Here is a 17,254-nt window from a genome sequence, read left to right on the forward strand (position 1 = left end):
TCATGGCTAATATTCCATTCTGTCCATATACCACTTCTTCTTTGTCCATTCATCTGTTTTTGGACCTTGTTTTTGCTTCCATGTCTTGGCTGTTTAAATATTGCTGCAGTGCACATTTGCCTGCCTCTGTCTTTCCGATTCTGGTGGTCGTAGGTTATAGACCCAGAAGGTGCCCTGCCGGATCATATGGTAGCTCAATTTTTACCTTTTAAAGCACCTGCATTCTGTTTTCATTAGTGCTGTTACCGCTTTACATCCCACCAGCAGCTAGAAGGTATACAGTTCTCTAAAACCCCTTCAGCATTTATGGTTTGTAGACTTTTTGTGATTGTCACGTGACAGGCGTGAGGTGAAACCTTTTTGGAGGTTGGATTTTCATGCATCTAATAATTCCTTATACTGAGCTTTGGGTATGTCCTTTTTTTCTTTTTCTTTTTCTTAAAGAGGGAGTACAAGTTCCCTCTTCATATTGACTCCTTGAAAATTTTGTCATGTGTTGAATTCTCTTGGCTATTCCCTACCCCAGGGCATTTTTTGTGGGCACGTGTCATTTACAGCCCTGCATTCCTGTGAATATTAAGTGACCATAAGCACTGTGTTTAAAGCTGCTGTTGTGGGAAAGAGCCACAAGGCGGCAGCATTATTATGTCCTCAACTCTTGTTAGTAGAGCAACAGAGTCTTCCTGGACGTCGTGTTCCTCGGTTGTAAATTACAGTGGAATGTGCTCAGACAAACCCCCAGAAGTTTATATCTCCTTACTTATGTTTGTTTTTTAAATTTAATTTATATCTCTTATCGGAGTAAAATTTTTTTATTTTCTTAAATAATTAATTTATTTATTTTTGCCTGTGTTAGGTCTGCGTTTCTGTGCGAGGGCTTTCTATAGCTGTGGCAAGCGGGGCCCACTCTTCATCGTGGTGTGCGGGCCTCTCACTACCGCGGCCTCTCTTGTTGCAGAGCACAGGCTCCAGACGCGCAGGCTCAGTACTTTTGGCTCACGGGCCTAGTTGCTCTGTGGCATGTGGAATCTTCCCATACCAGGGCTCGAACCCGTGTCCCCTGCATTGGCAGGCAGATTCTCAACCACTGCCACACCAGGGAAGCCCCTATCGGAGCAAATTTGATTAGAGTGTTGTGATTGTCTGCCTGTACAGAATCGGGTCAATTATACATACATATATCTGTTCATCTTCGGATCCTGTTACCATGTGTCTTATTACAGAGTGTTGAGTAGACCTCCCTTGATATTTGGTAGGTGTTTGGTCATTATATATTTTATATGTATTGGTGACTAGATAATTCATATAGTTTATATGTTATATGTTTATATACATTTAACATACCTTAGTATATGTATGTTACCCCCATAATCCCAATTTATCCGTCTTCCCACCTTTCATTTTGGTTAACCATTCGTTTGTTTTCTAAATCTGTGAGCGTCCTTTTCTGTGGAAATATGTTCATTGGTAGCAATCTTAGGATAACATCTATAAATGATGTCATAGGATATTTGTCATTCCCTTTTGACTTACTTAACGTAATATGATTATTTCTAGGCTCATCTGTAATCCTGAAAACGGCATTGATCATATTTTTCTGAGGCTAACATTCCATTCGGTACTTATACCACTTCTTCTTTGTCCATTTCTCTGTTGATGGACATTTTCTTTGCTTGCATGTCTTGGCTATTGTAAATATTGCTGCAGTGTATGTATTCCTGTCTGTGTCTTTCCGATTCTGGTCTTCTTAGGTTATAGGCCCTTAAGCGGATCGGCCTCATCGTATGGTAGCTCAGTTTTTAGCTTTTAAACGCAGATCCATTCAGTTCTCATGATTAGCTCTTACCAGTTTACATCCAACCAACAGCATAGTGGGTATGGATTTCTCGACAAACCCGTCACCATTCATTGTTTGTATACTTTTTACCGATGTCATTTTGAATATTGGGTGGCGGACTCCTTTTGTAGTTTGGATTTGCATCCAACCGATAATCCCTGATATTGAGGTTTTATCCATGTTCTTCTATTTTTGTAAACAAAAGAGTGAGTACAACTTACCTCTTCAAATTGTTTTCCTGAAAACTTTTCCGCGTTGTGAACTTTTTTGACCATTACCTACCCCAGGACATTTTTTGAGGACACGTGTCATTACAGCCCTACAGTTACTGTGAATCTTAAGGGACCGTTAGCCCTGTGATTAAAGCTGCTGTTGTTGAAAACGGCCACATGGTGACAGCATTTCTCCATTCCAAATCTGGTTAGTAGGGCAGCAGAGCCTTCCTGAAAGTCGTGTTGCTAGGTTGTAAATTAGAATGGAATGTGCCAGGGAAAACCCCAATAAGTTTATGTCTCATTGATTGTTGTTCCTGGCTTTGATTTTTTAAATTGGGGTAATGATTAGAATAGTGTTTGTCCTAGGTGGGCACAATCAGGTTCAATTGAACATCATATATATCTATACATGTACAGATCCTCTTCCCATGTAAATTACTATTTATTTTAATAAATTTATTTTATTTATTTATTCATTTTTGGCTGAGTTGGATCTTCGTTGCTGCATGTGGGCTGTCTCTAGTTGCGGTGAGCAGGGGCTACTCTCCGTTGCGCTGCACAGGCTTCTCACTGCAGTGGCTTCTCTTGTTGTGGAGCACGTACTCTAGGCGTGTGGGCTTTAGTAGTTTTGGTGTGTGGGCTCAGTATTCGTGGCTCGTGGGCTCTAAAGCGCAGGCTCAGTAGTTGTGGTGCACGGGCTTAGTTGCTCTGCAGCATGTGGGATCTTCCCGGACCAGGGATTGACGCCGTGTCCCCTGCATTGCCAGGCGGATTCTAAACCACGGCGCCACCCGGGAAGCCCCCGTGTAAATTTTTACAGAGCGTTCAGTAGACCTCCCTTGGTATATGGTCGGTCTTTTTGATATATGTATTTAATATGTATTTGTACACGGATGGTAACCCTAATCTTAATGTATCCATTCCTCCCACCTTTCCTTGTAGATAACCATAGTTTGTTTTCTAAGTCTGTGAGTGTCTTTCTCTGTGGAAATATGTTCATTTGTGTCAGTTGTTAGGTAACACCTAGAAGTGATATCACAGGATATTTGTCGTCTGCTTTCCGACTTACCTCATGGTCTCTGATTATCTCTAGGCTCATCTATGTTGCTGCAAAGAGCAGTGTTTCATTCTTTTCTATGCCGAATATTCCATTGTGTACATGGTCCACTTCTTCTTTGTGCATTCATCTGTTGATGGAAGTTTTGGTTGCCTCCAACTCTTGGCTATGCTAAATATTGATGCAGTGCAGGATTGCCAGCCTGTGTCTTTTTGATTCTGGTCTTCTCAAGGGATAGGCCCAGCAGTGGGCCTACTAGATCATATGGTAGCTCAATTTTTACCTTTCAACGCACCTCCATTCTGTTCTCACTACTGGCTGTTACCAGTTGACATCCCACCAGCAACTAGAGGGTACACAGTTCTCTAAAACCCCTTCAGCATTTATTGTTTGTAGATATTTTACCGATGGCATTTTGAGTGTTGGGTGGTGATACCTTTTGTAGTTTGGATTTGCATGCATCTAATAGTTCCCTATATTGAGCTTTCATCCACGTCCATTTTCTTTTTTTTTTAAGTAAAACAGAAAAACTTACCTCTTCAAACTGTTTCCTTGAAAAATTTGCCGTCTTCTGAATTCCTGTGGCCATTACCTACACCAGGACATTTTTTGAGGGCAGGTGTCATTTACAGCCCTGTAGTAATTGTGAATATTAAGTGACCATTAGCGCTGGGTTTAAAGCTGCCTTTGCAGGAAACGACCACAAGGCGGCAGCATTTCTATATTCCCAACTCTGGTTACTAGGGCAACAGGGCCTTCCTGGACGTCCTGGTTGTAGGTTGTAAATTAGAGTGCAATGTGCCAGGACAAACCCCCCAGATGTTATGTCTACTAACTTGTTGTTGGTATTCGTAGCTTAATTTTCATTTTTATCAGAGCAAATTTGATTGCAATGTTTTGCTTGTTCCAGGTGTACAGAATCTGTTTCATTGATACATTTATCTTTTCATTTTTGGATCCTGTTCCATATAGGTTATTACAGAATGTTGTGTAGACCTCTCTTGATGTTCGGTATGTGTTTGGAGATTCTCTCTTTTAAAAGTATTAGCATATGTCTGTTAAACACAATATCCTCCGTTATACATTCCTCACACCTTTCCATCTGGTTAATCACAAGTTTGTTTCCTGAATACGTGAGTGTCCTTCTCTGTGGACATAAGTTGATTAATATCAATTTTTAGATAACACCTATACGTGATATCATAGGATATGTGTCTCTCGCTTTCTGACTTACTTCAAGTTGTGTGATTATCTCTAGCCTCATCTATGGTGCGGCAAATGGCGTTGTTTCTTTCTTTTCTGTGTCTAATATTCCATTGTGTACATGGACCTCTTTTCCGTCCATTCATCTGATGATGGACATTTTTGTTGCTTCCATGTCTTGGCTATTGTAACTACTGCTGCAATACACGATTTTCCATCCCCTGTCTTTTTGATTCTGGCCTTCACAGGTGACAGGCCCAATAGTGGGCCTTCCGGATCATATGGTAACTCCATGCTTACCTTGAAACGCACTGCCGTTCTATTCCGATTATTGGCTGTTACCAGTTTACATCCCACTTAGACCTAGAGGTTACGCTATCCTCCACAACTTCTTCAACATCTGTTGTTTGTAGACTTTTTGCTGATGGTCATTCTCACTGGTGTGAGGTGATACCTTTGGGTAGATTGGATTTGCATGCGTCTAGTAATTCCTGATGTTCAGCTTTTATCAATATCCTTTTTATTTTTTTTTAAGATTGAGTTAAATTTACAACTGCAAATTGCCTTCTTGAAAAATTTGCCACGTTTGAATTCTTTTGGCCATTGCCTACCCCAGGACATTTTTTGAGGGCGTGAGTCATTTACACCCCTGCAGTCCTTCTGAATGTTAGTGACCATTAGCAGTGGATTTAAAGCTGCTGGTTGAGGAAACGGCCTTAGGGTGGCGGCATTTCTACGTTACCAACTCTGCTTGCTAGGGAAACAGAACCTTCCTGCAAGTTGTGCTTTTAGGTTGCACATTAGAGTGGAATGTGGCAGGACAAACCCCCATAACTTTTAGCCTCCTTAATTCTTGTTTGTGTCTTTAATTTATAGTGTTTATCAGAGTCAATTTGACTTAAAACTGTCGTTTGTTCTAAGGGTATAGAATCTTGTTCATTTACACATATACATATATCTGTTGATCTTCGTGTCCTTTTCCATGTAGGTTATTACAGAGTGATGAGTAGACCACTCTTGGTATTCCATAGGTCTTTGGTGATTCTATATTTTACATGTATTAGTATATGTTTGTTAATCCCAATATCCTAATTTATCCATTCCTCACACCTTTTCATTGGCTTAACCATAAGTTTGTTTTCTCAAGCTGAGATTCTCTTTCTCTCTGGCATTATGTTTATTTATATGAATTTTCAGATAACATAAGTGATCTCATAGGACATTTTTCTTTTCATTCTGTCTTACTTCACGTTTTGTGATTATCTCTAGGCTCATCTGTGGTGCTGCAAATGGCATTGTTTTATTTTTTTCATGGCTAATATTCCATTCTGTCCATATACCACTTCTTCTTTGTCCATTCATCTGTTTTTGGACCTTTTTTTTTGCTTCCATGTCTTGGCTGTTTAAATATTGCTGCAGTGCACATTTGCCTGCCTCTGTCTTTCCGATTCTGGTGGTCGTAGGTTATAGACCCAGAAGGTGCCCTGCCGGATCATATGGTAGCTCAATTTTTACCTTTTAAAGCACCTGCGTTCTGTTTTCATTAGTGCTGTTACCGCTTTACATCCCACCAGCAGCTAGAAGGTATACAGTTCTCTAAAACCCCTTCAGCACTTATGGTTTGTAGACTTTTTGTGATTGTCACGTGATAGGTGTGAGGTGAAACCTTTTTGGAGGTTGGATTTTCATGCATCTAATAATTCCTTATACTGAGCTTTGATTATGTCCTTTTTTTCTTTTTCCTTTTCTTAAAGAGTGAGTACAACTTCCCTCTTCATATTGACTCCTTGAAAATTTTGTCATGTGTTGAATTCTCTTGGCTATTCCCTACCCCAGGGCATTTTTTGTGGGCACGTGTCATGTACAGCCCTGCATTCCTGTGAATATTAAGTGACCATAAGCACTGTGTTTAAAGCTGCTGTTGTGGGAAAGAGCCACAAGGCGGCAGCATTATTATGTCCTCAACTCTTGTTAGTAGAGCAACAGAGTCTTCCTGGACGTCATGTTCCTCGGTTGTAAATTAGAGTGGAATGTGCTCAGACAAACCCCCAGAAGTTTATATCTCCTTACTTATGTTTGTTTTTTAAATTTAATTTATATCTCTTATCGGAGTAAAATTTTTTTATTTTCTTAAATAATTAATTTATTTATTTTTGCCTGTGCTAGGTCTGCGTTTCTGTGCGAGGGCTTTCTATAGCTGTGGCAAGCGGGGCCCACTCTTCATCGTGGTGTGCGGGCCTCTCACTACCGCGGCCTCTCTTGTTGCAGAGCACAGGCTCCAGACGCGCAGGCTCAGTACTTTGGGCTCACGGGCCTAGTTGCTCTGTGGCATGTGGAATCTTCCCATACCAGGGCTTGAACCCGTGTCCCCTTCATTGGCAGGCAGATTCTCAACCACTGCCACACCAGGGAAGCCCCTATCGGAGCAAATTTGATTAGAGTGTTGTGATTGTCTGCCTGTACAGAATCGGGTCAATTATACATACATATATCTGTTCATCTTCGGATCCTGTTACCATGTATCTTATTACAGAGTGTTGAGTAGACCTCCCTTGATATTTGGTAGGTGTTTGGTCATTATATATTTTATATGTATTGGTGATTAGATAATTCATATAGTTTATATGTTATATGTTTATATACATTTAACATACCTTAGTATATGTATGTTACCCCCATAATCCCAATTTATCCGTCTTCCCACCTTTCATTTTGGTTTACCATTCGTTTGTTTTCTAAATCTGTGAGCGTCCTTTTCTGTGGAAATATGTTCATTGGTAGCAATCTTAGGATAACATCTATAAATGATGTCATAGGATATTTGTCATTCCCTTTTGACTTACTTAACGTAATATGATTATTTCTAGGCGCATCTGTAATCCTGAAAACGGCATTGATCATATTTTTCTGAGGCTAACGTTCCATTCGGTACTTATACCACTTCTTCTTTGTCCATTTCTCTGTTGATGGACATTTTCTTTGCTTGCATGTCTTGGCTATTGTAAATATTGCTGCAGTGCATGTTTTCCTGTCTGTGTCTTTCCGATTCTGGTCTTCTTAGGTTATAGGCCCTTAAGCGGATCGGCCTCATCGTATGGTAGCTCAGTTTTTAGCTTTTAAACGCAGATCCATTCAGTTCTCATGATTAGCTCTTACCAGTTTACATCCAACCAACAGCATAGTGGGTATGGATTTCTCGACAAACCCGTCCCCATTCATTGTTTGCATACTTTTTACCGATGTCATTTTGAATATTGGGTGGCGGACTCCTTTTGTAGTTTGGATTTGCATCCAACCGATAATTCCTGATGTTGAGGCTTTATCCATGTTCTTCTATTTTTGTAAACAAAAGAGTGAGTACAACTTACCTCTTCAAATTGTTTTCTTGAAAACTTTTCCGCGTTGTGAACTTTTTTGACCATTACCTACCCCAGGACATTTTTTGAGGACACGTGTCATTTACAGCCCTACAGTTACTGTGAATCTTAAGGGACCGTTAGCCCTGTGATTAAAGCTGCTGTTGTGGGAAACGGCCACATGGTGACAGCATTTCTCCATTCCAAATCTGGTTAGTAGGGCAGCAGAGCCTTCCTGAAAGTCGTGTTGCTAGGTTGTAAATTAGAATGGAATGTGCCAGGGAAAACCCCAATAAGTTTATGTCTCATTGATTGTGGTTCCTGGGTTTGATTTTTTAAATTGGGGTAATGATTAGAATAGTGTTTGTCCTAGGTGGGCACAATCAGGTTCAATTGAACATCATATATATCTATACACGTACAGATCCTCTTCCCATGTAAATTACTATTTATTTTAATAAATTTATTTTATTTTTTTATTCATTTTTGGCTGAGTTGGATCTTCGTTGCTGCATGTGGGCTGTCTCTAGTTGCGGTGAGCGGGGGCTACTCTCCGTTGCGCTGCACGGGCTTCTCACTGCAGTGGCTTCTCTTGTTGTGGAGCACGTACTCTAGGCGTGTGGGCTTTAGTAGTTTTGGTGTGTGGGCTCAGTATTCGTGGCTCGTGGGCTCTAAAGCGCAGGCTCAGTAGTTGTGGTGCACGGGCTTAGTTGCTCTGCAGCATGTGGGATCTTCCCGGACCAGGGATCGACGCCGTGTCCCCTGCATTGCCAGGCGGATTCTTAACCACGGCGCCACCCGGGAAGCCCCCGTGTAAATTTTTACAGAGCGTTCAGTAGACCTCCCTTGGTATATGGTTGGTCTTTTTGATATATGTATTTAATATGTATTTGTACACGGATGGTAACCCTAATCTTAATGTATCCATTCCTCCCACCTTTCCTTGTAGATAACCATAGTTTGTTTTCTAAGTCTGTGAGTGTCTTTCTCTGTGGAAATATGTTCATTTGTGTCAGTTGTTAGGTAACACCTAGAAGTGATATCACAGGATATTTGTCGTCTGCTTTCCGACTTACCTCATGGTCTCTGATTATCTCTAGGCTCATCTATGTTGCTGCAAAGAGCAGTGTTTCATTCTTTTCTATGCCGAATATTCCATTGTGTACATGGTCCACTTCTTCTTTGTGCATTCATCTGTTGATGGACGTTTTGGTTGCTTCCAACTCTTGGCTATGCTAAATATTGATGCAGTGCAGGATTGCCAGCCTGTGTCTTTTTGATTCTGGTCTTCTCAAGGGATAGGCCCAGCAGTGGGCCTACTAGATCATATGGTAGCTCAATTTTTACCTTTCAACGCACCTCCATTCTGTTCTCACTACTGGCTGTTACCAGTTGACATCCCACCAGCAACTAGAGGGTACACAGTTCTCTAAAACCCCTTCAGCATTTATTGTTTGTAGATATTTTACCGATGGCATTTTGAGTGTTGGGTGGCGATACCTTTTGTAGTTTGGATTTGCATGCATCTAATAGTTCTCTATATTGAGCTTTCATCCACGTCCATTTTCTTTTTTTTTTTTAAGTAAAACAGAAAAACTTACCTCTTCAAACTGTTTCCTTGAAAAATTTGCCGTCTTCTGAATTCCTGTGGCCATTACCTACACCAGGACATTTTTTGAGGGCAGGTGTCATTTACAGCCCTGTAGTAATTGTGAATATTAAGTGACCATTAGCGCTGGGTTTAAAGCTGCCTTTGCAGGAAACGACCACAAGGCGGCAGCATTTCTATATTCCCAACTCTGGTTACTAGGGCAACAGGGCCTTCCTGGACGTCCTGGTTGTAGGTTGTAAATTAGAGTGCAATGTGCCAGGACAAACCCCCCAGATGTTATGTCTACTAACTTGTTGTTGGTATTCGTAGCTTAATTTTCATTTTTATCAGATTAAATTTGATTGCAATGTTTTGCTTGTTCCAGGTGTACAGAATCTGTTTCATTGATACATTTATCTTTTCATTTTTGGATCCTGTTCCATATAGGTTATTACAGAATGTTGTGTAGACCTCTCTTGATGTTCGGTATGTGTTTGGAGATTCTCTCTTTTAAAAGTATTAGCATATGTCTGTTAAACACAATATCCTCCGTTATACATTCCTCACACCTTTCCATCTGGTTAATCACAAGTTTGTTTCCTGAATACGTGAGTGTCCTTCTCTGTGGACATAAGTTGATTAATATCAATTTTTAGATAACACCTATACGTGATATCATAGGATATGTGTCTCTCGCTTTCTGACTTACTTCAAGTTGTGTGATTATCTCTAGCCTCATCTATGGTGCGGCAAATGGCGTTGTTTCTTTCTTTTCTGTGTCTAATATTCCATTGTGTACATGGACCTCTTTTCCGTCCATTCATCTGATGATGGACATTTTTGTTGCTTCCATGTCTTGGCTATTGTAACTACTGCTGCAATACACGATTTTCCATCCCGTGTCTTTTTGATTCTGGCCTTCACAGGTGACAGGCCCAATAGTGGGCCTTCCGGATCATATGGTAACTCCATGCTTACCTTGAAACGCACTGCCGTTCTATTCCGATTATTGGCTGTTACCAGTTTACATCCCACTTAGACCTAGAGGTTACGCTATCCTCCACAACTTCTTCAACATCTGTTGTTTGTAGACTTTTTGCTGATGGTCATTCTCACTGGTGTGAGGTGATACCTTTGGGTAGATTGGATTTGCATGCGTCTAGTAATTCCTGATGTTCAGCTTTTATCAATATCCTTTTTATTTTTTTTTAAGATTGAGTTAAACTTACAACTGCAAATTGCCTTCTTGAAAAATTTGCCACGTTTGAATTCTTTTGGCCATTGCCTACCCCAGGACATTTTTTGAGGGCGTGAGTCATTTACACCCCTGCAGTCCTTCTGAATGTTAGTGACCATTAGCAGTGGATTTAAAGCTGCTGGTTGAGGAAACGGCCTTAGGGTGGCGGCATTTCTACGTTACCAACTCTGCTTGCTAGGGAAACAGAACCTTCCTGCAAGTTGTGCTTTTAGGTTGCACATTAGAGTGGAATGTGGCAGGACAAACCCCCATAACTTTTAGCCTCCTTAATTCTTGTTTGTGTCTTTAATTTATAGTGTTTATCAGAGTCAATTTGACTTAAAACTGTCGTTTGTTCTAAGGGTATAGAATCTTGTTCATTTGCACATATACATATATCTGTTGATCTTCGTGTCCTTTTCCATGTAGGTTATTACAGAGTGATGAGTAGACCACTCTTGGTATTCCATAGGTCTTTGGTGATTCTATATTTTACATGTATTAGTATATGTTTGTTAATCCCAATATCCTAATTTATCCATTCCTCACACCTTTTCATTGGCTTAACCATAAGTTTGTTTTCTCAAGCTGAGATTCTCTTTCTCTCTGGCATTATGTTTATTTATATGAATTTTCAGATAACATAAATGATCTCATAGGACATTTTTCTTTTCATTCTGTCTTACTTCACGTTTTGTGATTATCTCTAGGCTCATCTGTGGTGCTGCAAATGGCATTGTTTTATTTTTTTCATGGCTAATATTCCATTCTGTCCATATACCACTTCTTCTTTGTCCATTCATCTGTTTTTGGACCTTTTTTTTGCTTCCATGTCTTGGCTGCTTAAATATTGCTGCAGTGCACATTTGCCTGCCTCTGTCTTTCCGATTCTGGTGGTCGTAGGTTATAGACCCAGAAGGTGCCCTGCCGGATCATATGGTAGCTCAATTGTTACCTTTTAAAGCACCTGCCTTCTGTTTTCATTAGTGCTGTTACCGCTTTACATCCCACCAGCAGCTAGAAGGTATACAGTTCTCTAAAACCCCTTCAGCATTTATGGTTTGTAGACTTTTTGTGATTGTCACGTGACAGGTGTGAGGTGAAACCTTTTTGGAGGTTGGATTTTCATGCATCTAATAATTCCTTATACTGAGCTTTGGGTATGTCCTTTTTTTCTTTTTCCTTTTCTTAAAGAGTGAGTACAACTTCCCTCTTCATATTGACTCCTTGAAAATTTTGTCATGTGTTGAATTCTCTTGGCTATTCCCTACCCCAGGGCATTTTTTGTGGGCACGTGTCATGTACAGCCCTGCATTCCTGTGAATATTAAGTGACCATAAGCACTGTGTTTAAAGCTGCTGTTGTGGGAAAGAGCCACAAGGCGGCAGCATTATTATGTCCTCAACTCTTGTTAGTAGAGCAACAGAGTCTTCCTGGACGTCGTGTTCCTCGGTTGTAAATTAGAGTGGAATGTGCTCAGACAAACCCCCAGAAGTTTATATCTCCTTACTTATGTTTGTTTTTTAAATTTAATTTATATCTCTTATCGGAGTAAAATTTTTTTATTTTCTTAAATAATTAATTTATTTATTTTTGCCTGTGCTAGGTCTGCGTTTCTGTGCGAGGGCTTTCTATAGCTGTGGCAAGCGGGGCCCACTCTTCATCGTGGTGTGCGGGCCTCTCACTACCGCGGCCTCTCTTGTTGCAGAGCACAGGCTCCAGACGCGCAGGCTCAGTACTTTGGGCTCACGGGCCTAGTTGCTCTGTGGCATGTGGAATCTTCCCATACCAGGGCTCGAACCCGTGTCCCCTGCATTGGCAGGCAGATTCTCAACCACTGCCACACCAGGGAAGCCCCTATCGGAGCAAATTTGATTAGAGTGTTGTGATTGTCTGCCTGTACAGAATCGGGTCAATTATACATACATATATCTGTTCATCTTCGGATCCTGTTACCATGTATCTTATTACAGAGTGTTGAGTAGACCTCCCTTGATATCTGGTAGGTGTTTGGTCATTATATATTTTATATGTATTGGTGATTAGATAATTCATATAGTTTATATGTTATATGTTTATATACATTTAACATACCTTAGTATATGTATGTTACCCCCATAATCCCAATTTATCCGTCTTCCCACCTTTCATTTTGGTTTACCATTCGTTTGTTTTCTAAATCTGTGAGCATCCTTTTCTGTGGAAATATGTTCATTGGTAGCAATCTTAGGATAACATCTATAAATGATGTCATAGGATATTTGTCATTCCCTTTTGACTTACTTAACGTAATATGATTATATCTAGGCTCATCTGTAATCCTGAAAACGGCATTGATCATATTTTTCTGATGCTAACGTTCCATTCGGTACTTATACCACTTCTTCTTTGTCCATTTCTCTGTTGATGGACATTTTCTTTGCTTGCATGTCTTGGCTATTGTAAATATTGCTGCAGTGCATGTTTTCCTGTCTGTGTCTTTCCGATTCTGGTCTTCTTAGGTTATAGGCCCTTAAGCGGATCGGCCTCATCGTATGGTAGCTCAGTTTTTAGCTTTTAAACGCAGATCCATTCAGTTCTCATGATTAGCTCTTACCAGTTTACATCCAACCAACAGCATAGTGGGTATGGATTTCTCGACAAACCCGTCACCATTCATTGTTTGCATACTTTTTACCGATGTCATTTTGAATATTGGGTGGCGGACTCCTTTTGTAGTTTGGATTTGCATCCAACCGATAATTCCTGATGTTGAGGTTTTATCCATGTTCTTCTATTTTTGTAAACAAAAGAGTGAGTACAACTTACCTCTTCAAATTGTTTTCCTGAAAACTTTTCCGCGTTGTGAACTTTTTTGACCATTACCTACCCCAGGACATTTTTTGAGGACACGTGTCATTTACAGCCCTATAGTTACTGTGAATCTTAAGGGACCGTTAGCCCTGTGATTAAAGCTGCTGTTGTGGGAAACGGCCACATGGTGACAGCATTTCTCCATTCCAAATCTGGTTAGTAGGGCAGCAGAGCCTTCCTGAAAGTCGTGTTGCTAGGTTGTAAATTAGAATGGAATGTGCCAGGGAAAACCCCAATAAGTTTATGTCTCATTGATTGTGGTTCCTGGGTTTGATTTTTTAAATTGGGGTAATGATTAGAATAGTGTTTGTCCTAGGTGGGCACAATCAGGTTCAATTGAACATCATATATATCTATACATGTACAGATCCTCTTCCCATGTAAATTACTATTTATTTTAATAAATTTATTTTATTTATTTATTCATTTTTGGCTGAGTTGGATCTTCGTTGCTGCATGTGGGCTGTCTCTAGTTGCGGTGAGCGGGGGCTACTCTCCGTTGCGCTGCACGGGCTTCTCACTGCAGTGGCTTCTCTTGTTGTGGAGCACGTACTCTAGGCGTGTGGGCTTTAGTAGTTTTGGTGTGTGGGCTCAGTATTCGTGGCTCGTGGGCTCTAAAGCGCAGGCTCAGTAGTTGTGGTGCACGGGCTTAGTTGCTCTGCAGCATGTGGGATCTTCCCGGACCAGGGATCGACGCCGTGTCCCCTGCATTGCCAGGCGGATTCTTAACCACGGCGCCACCCGGGAAGCCCCCGTGTAAATTTTTACAGAGCGTTCAGTAGACCTCCCTTGGTATATGGTTGGTCTTTTTGATATATGTATTTAATATGTATTTGTACACGGATGGTAACCCTAATCTTAATGTATCCATTCCTCCCACCTTTCCTTGTAGATAACCATAGTTTGTTTTCTAAGTCTGTGAGTGTCTTTCTCTGTGGAAATATGTTCATTTGTGTCAGTTGTTAGGTAACACCTAGAAGTGATATCACAGGATATTTGTCGTCTGCTTTCCGACTTACCTCATGGTCTCTGATTATCTCTAGGCTCATCTATGTTGCTGCAAAGAGCAGTGTTTCATTCTTTTCTATGCCGAATATTCCATTGTGTACATGGTCCACTTCTTCTTTGTGCATTCATCTGTTGATGGACGTTTTGGTTGCCTCCAACTCTTGGCTATGCTAAATATTGATGCAGTGCAGGATTGCCAGCCTGTGTCTTTTTGATTCTGGTCTTCTCAAGGGATAGGCCCAGCAGTGGGCCTACTAGATCATATGGTAGCTCAATTTTTACCTTTCAACGCACCTCCATTCTGTTCTCACTACTGGCTGTTACCAGTTGACATCCCACCAGCAACTAGAGGGTACACAGTTCTCTAAAACCCCTTCAGCATTATTGTTTGTAGATATTTTACCGATGGCATTTTGAGTGTTGGGTGGTGATACCTTTTGTAGTTTGGATTTGCATGCATCTAATAGTTCCCTATATTGAGCTTTCATCCACGTCCATTTTCTTTTTTTTTTAAGTAAAACAGAAAAACTTACCTCTTCAAACTGTTTCCTTGAAAAATTTGCCGTCTTCTGAATTCCTGTGGCCATTACCTACACCAGGACATTTTTTGAGGGCAGGTGTCATTTACAGCCCTGTAGTAATTGTGAATATTAAGTGACCATTAGCGCTGGGTTTAAAGCTGCCTTTGCAGGAAACGACCACAAGGCGGCAGCATTTCTATATTCCCAACTCTGGTTACTAGGGCAACAGGGCCTTCCTGGACGTCCTGGTTGTAGGTTGTAAATTAGAGTGCAATGTGCCAGGACAAACCCCCCAGATGTTATGTCTACTAACTTGTTGTTGGTATTCGTAGCTTAATTTTCATTTTTATCAGAGCAAATTTGATTGCAATGTTTTGCTTGTTCCAGGTGTACAGAATCTGTTTCATTGATACATTTATCTTTTCATTTTTGGATCCTGTTCCATATAGGTTATTACAGAATGTTGTGTAGACCTCTCTTGATGTTCGGTATGTGTTTGGAGATTCTCTCTTTTAAAAGTATTAGCATATGTCTGTTAAACACAATATCCTCCGTTATACATTCCTCACACCTTTCCATCTGGTTAATCACAAGTTTGTTTCCTGAATACGTGAGTGTCCTTCTCTGTGGACATAAGTTGATTAATATCAATTTTTAGATAACACCTATACGTGATATCATAGGATATGTGTCTCTCGCTTTCTGACTTACTTCAAGTTGTGTGATTATCTCTAGCCTCATCTATGGTGCGGCAAATGGCGTTGTTTCTTTCTTTTCTGTGTCTAATATTCCATTGTGTACATGGACCTCTTTTCCGTCCATTCATCTGATGATGGACATTTTTGTTGCTTCCATGTCTTGGCTATTGTAACTACTGCTGCAATACACGATTTTCCATCCCGTGTCTTTTTGATTCTGGCCTTCACAGGTGACAGGCCCAATAGTGGGCCTTCCGGATCATATGGTAACTCCATGCTTACCTTGAAACGCACTGCCGTTCTATTCCGATTATTGGCTGTTACCAGTTTACATCCCACTTAGACCTAGAGGTTACGCTATCCTCCACAACTTCTTCAACATCTGTTGTTTGTAGACTTTTTGCTGATGGTCATTCTCACTGGTGTGAGGTGATACCTTTGGGTAGATTGGATTTGCATGCGTCTAGTAATTCCTGATGTTCAGCTTTTATCAATATCCTTTTTATTTTTTTTTAAGATTGAGTTAAACTTACAACTGCAAATTGCCTTCTTGAAAAATTTGCCACGTTTGAATTCTTTTGGCCATTGCCTACCCCAGGACATTTTTTGAGGGCGTGAGTCATTTACACCCCTGCAGTCCTTCTGAATGTTAGTGACCATTAGCAGTGGATTTAAAGCTGCTGGTTGAGGAAACGGCCTTAGGGTGGCGGCATTTCTACGTTACCAACTCTGCTTGCTAGGGAAACAGAACCTTCCTGCAAGTTGTGCTTTTAGGTTGCACATTAGAGTGGAATGTGGCAGGACAAACCCCCATAACTTTTAGCCTCCTTAATTCTTGTTTGTGTCTTTAATTTATAGTGTTTATCAGAGTCAATTTGACTTAAAACTGTCGTTTGTTCTAAGGGTATAGAATCTTGTTCATTTGCACATATACATATATCTGTTGATCTTCGTGTCCTTTTCCATGTAGGTTATTACAGAGTGATGAGTAGACCACTCTTGGTATTCCATAGGTCTTTGGTGATTCTATATTTTACATGTATTAGTATATGTTTGTTAATCCCAATATCCTAATTTATCCATTCCTCACACCTTTTCATTGGCTTAACCATAAGTTTGTTTTCTCAAGCTGAGATTCTCTTTCTCTCTGGCATTATGTTTATTTATATGAATTTTCAGATAACATAAGTGATCTCATAGGACATTTTTCTTTTCATTCTGTCTTACTTCACGTTTTGTGATTATCTCTAGGCTCATCTGTGGTGCTGCAAATGGCATTGTTTTATTTTTTTCATGGCTAATATTCCATTCTGTCCATATACCACTTCTTCTTTGTCCATTCATCTGTTTTTGGACCTTTTTTTTGCTTCCATGTCTTGGCTGTTTAAATATTGCTGCAGTGCACATTTGCCTGCCTCTGTCTTTCCGATTCTGGTGGTCGTAGGTTATAGACCCAGAAGGTGCCCTGCCGGATCATATGGTAGCTCAATTTTTACCTTTTAAAGCACCTGCGTTCTGTTTTCATTAGTGCTGTTACCGCTTTACATCCCACCAGCAGCTAGAAGGTATACAGTTCTCTAAAACCCCTTCAGCACTTATGGTTTGTAGACTTTTTGTGATTGTCACGTGATAGGTGTGAGGTGAAACCTTTTTGGAGGTTGGATTTTCATGCATCTAA

The sequence above is a fragment of the Balaenoptera ricei genome, chromosome 2 (genome assembly GCF_028023285.1).
Source record: "Balaenoptera ricei isolate mBalRic1 chromosome 2, mBalRic1.hap2, whole genome shotgun sequence".
Lineage (NCBI taxonomy): Eukaryota > Metazoa > Chordata > Mammalia > Artiodactyla > Balaenopteridae > Balaenoptera > Balaenoptera ricei.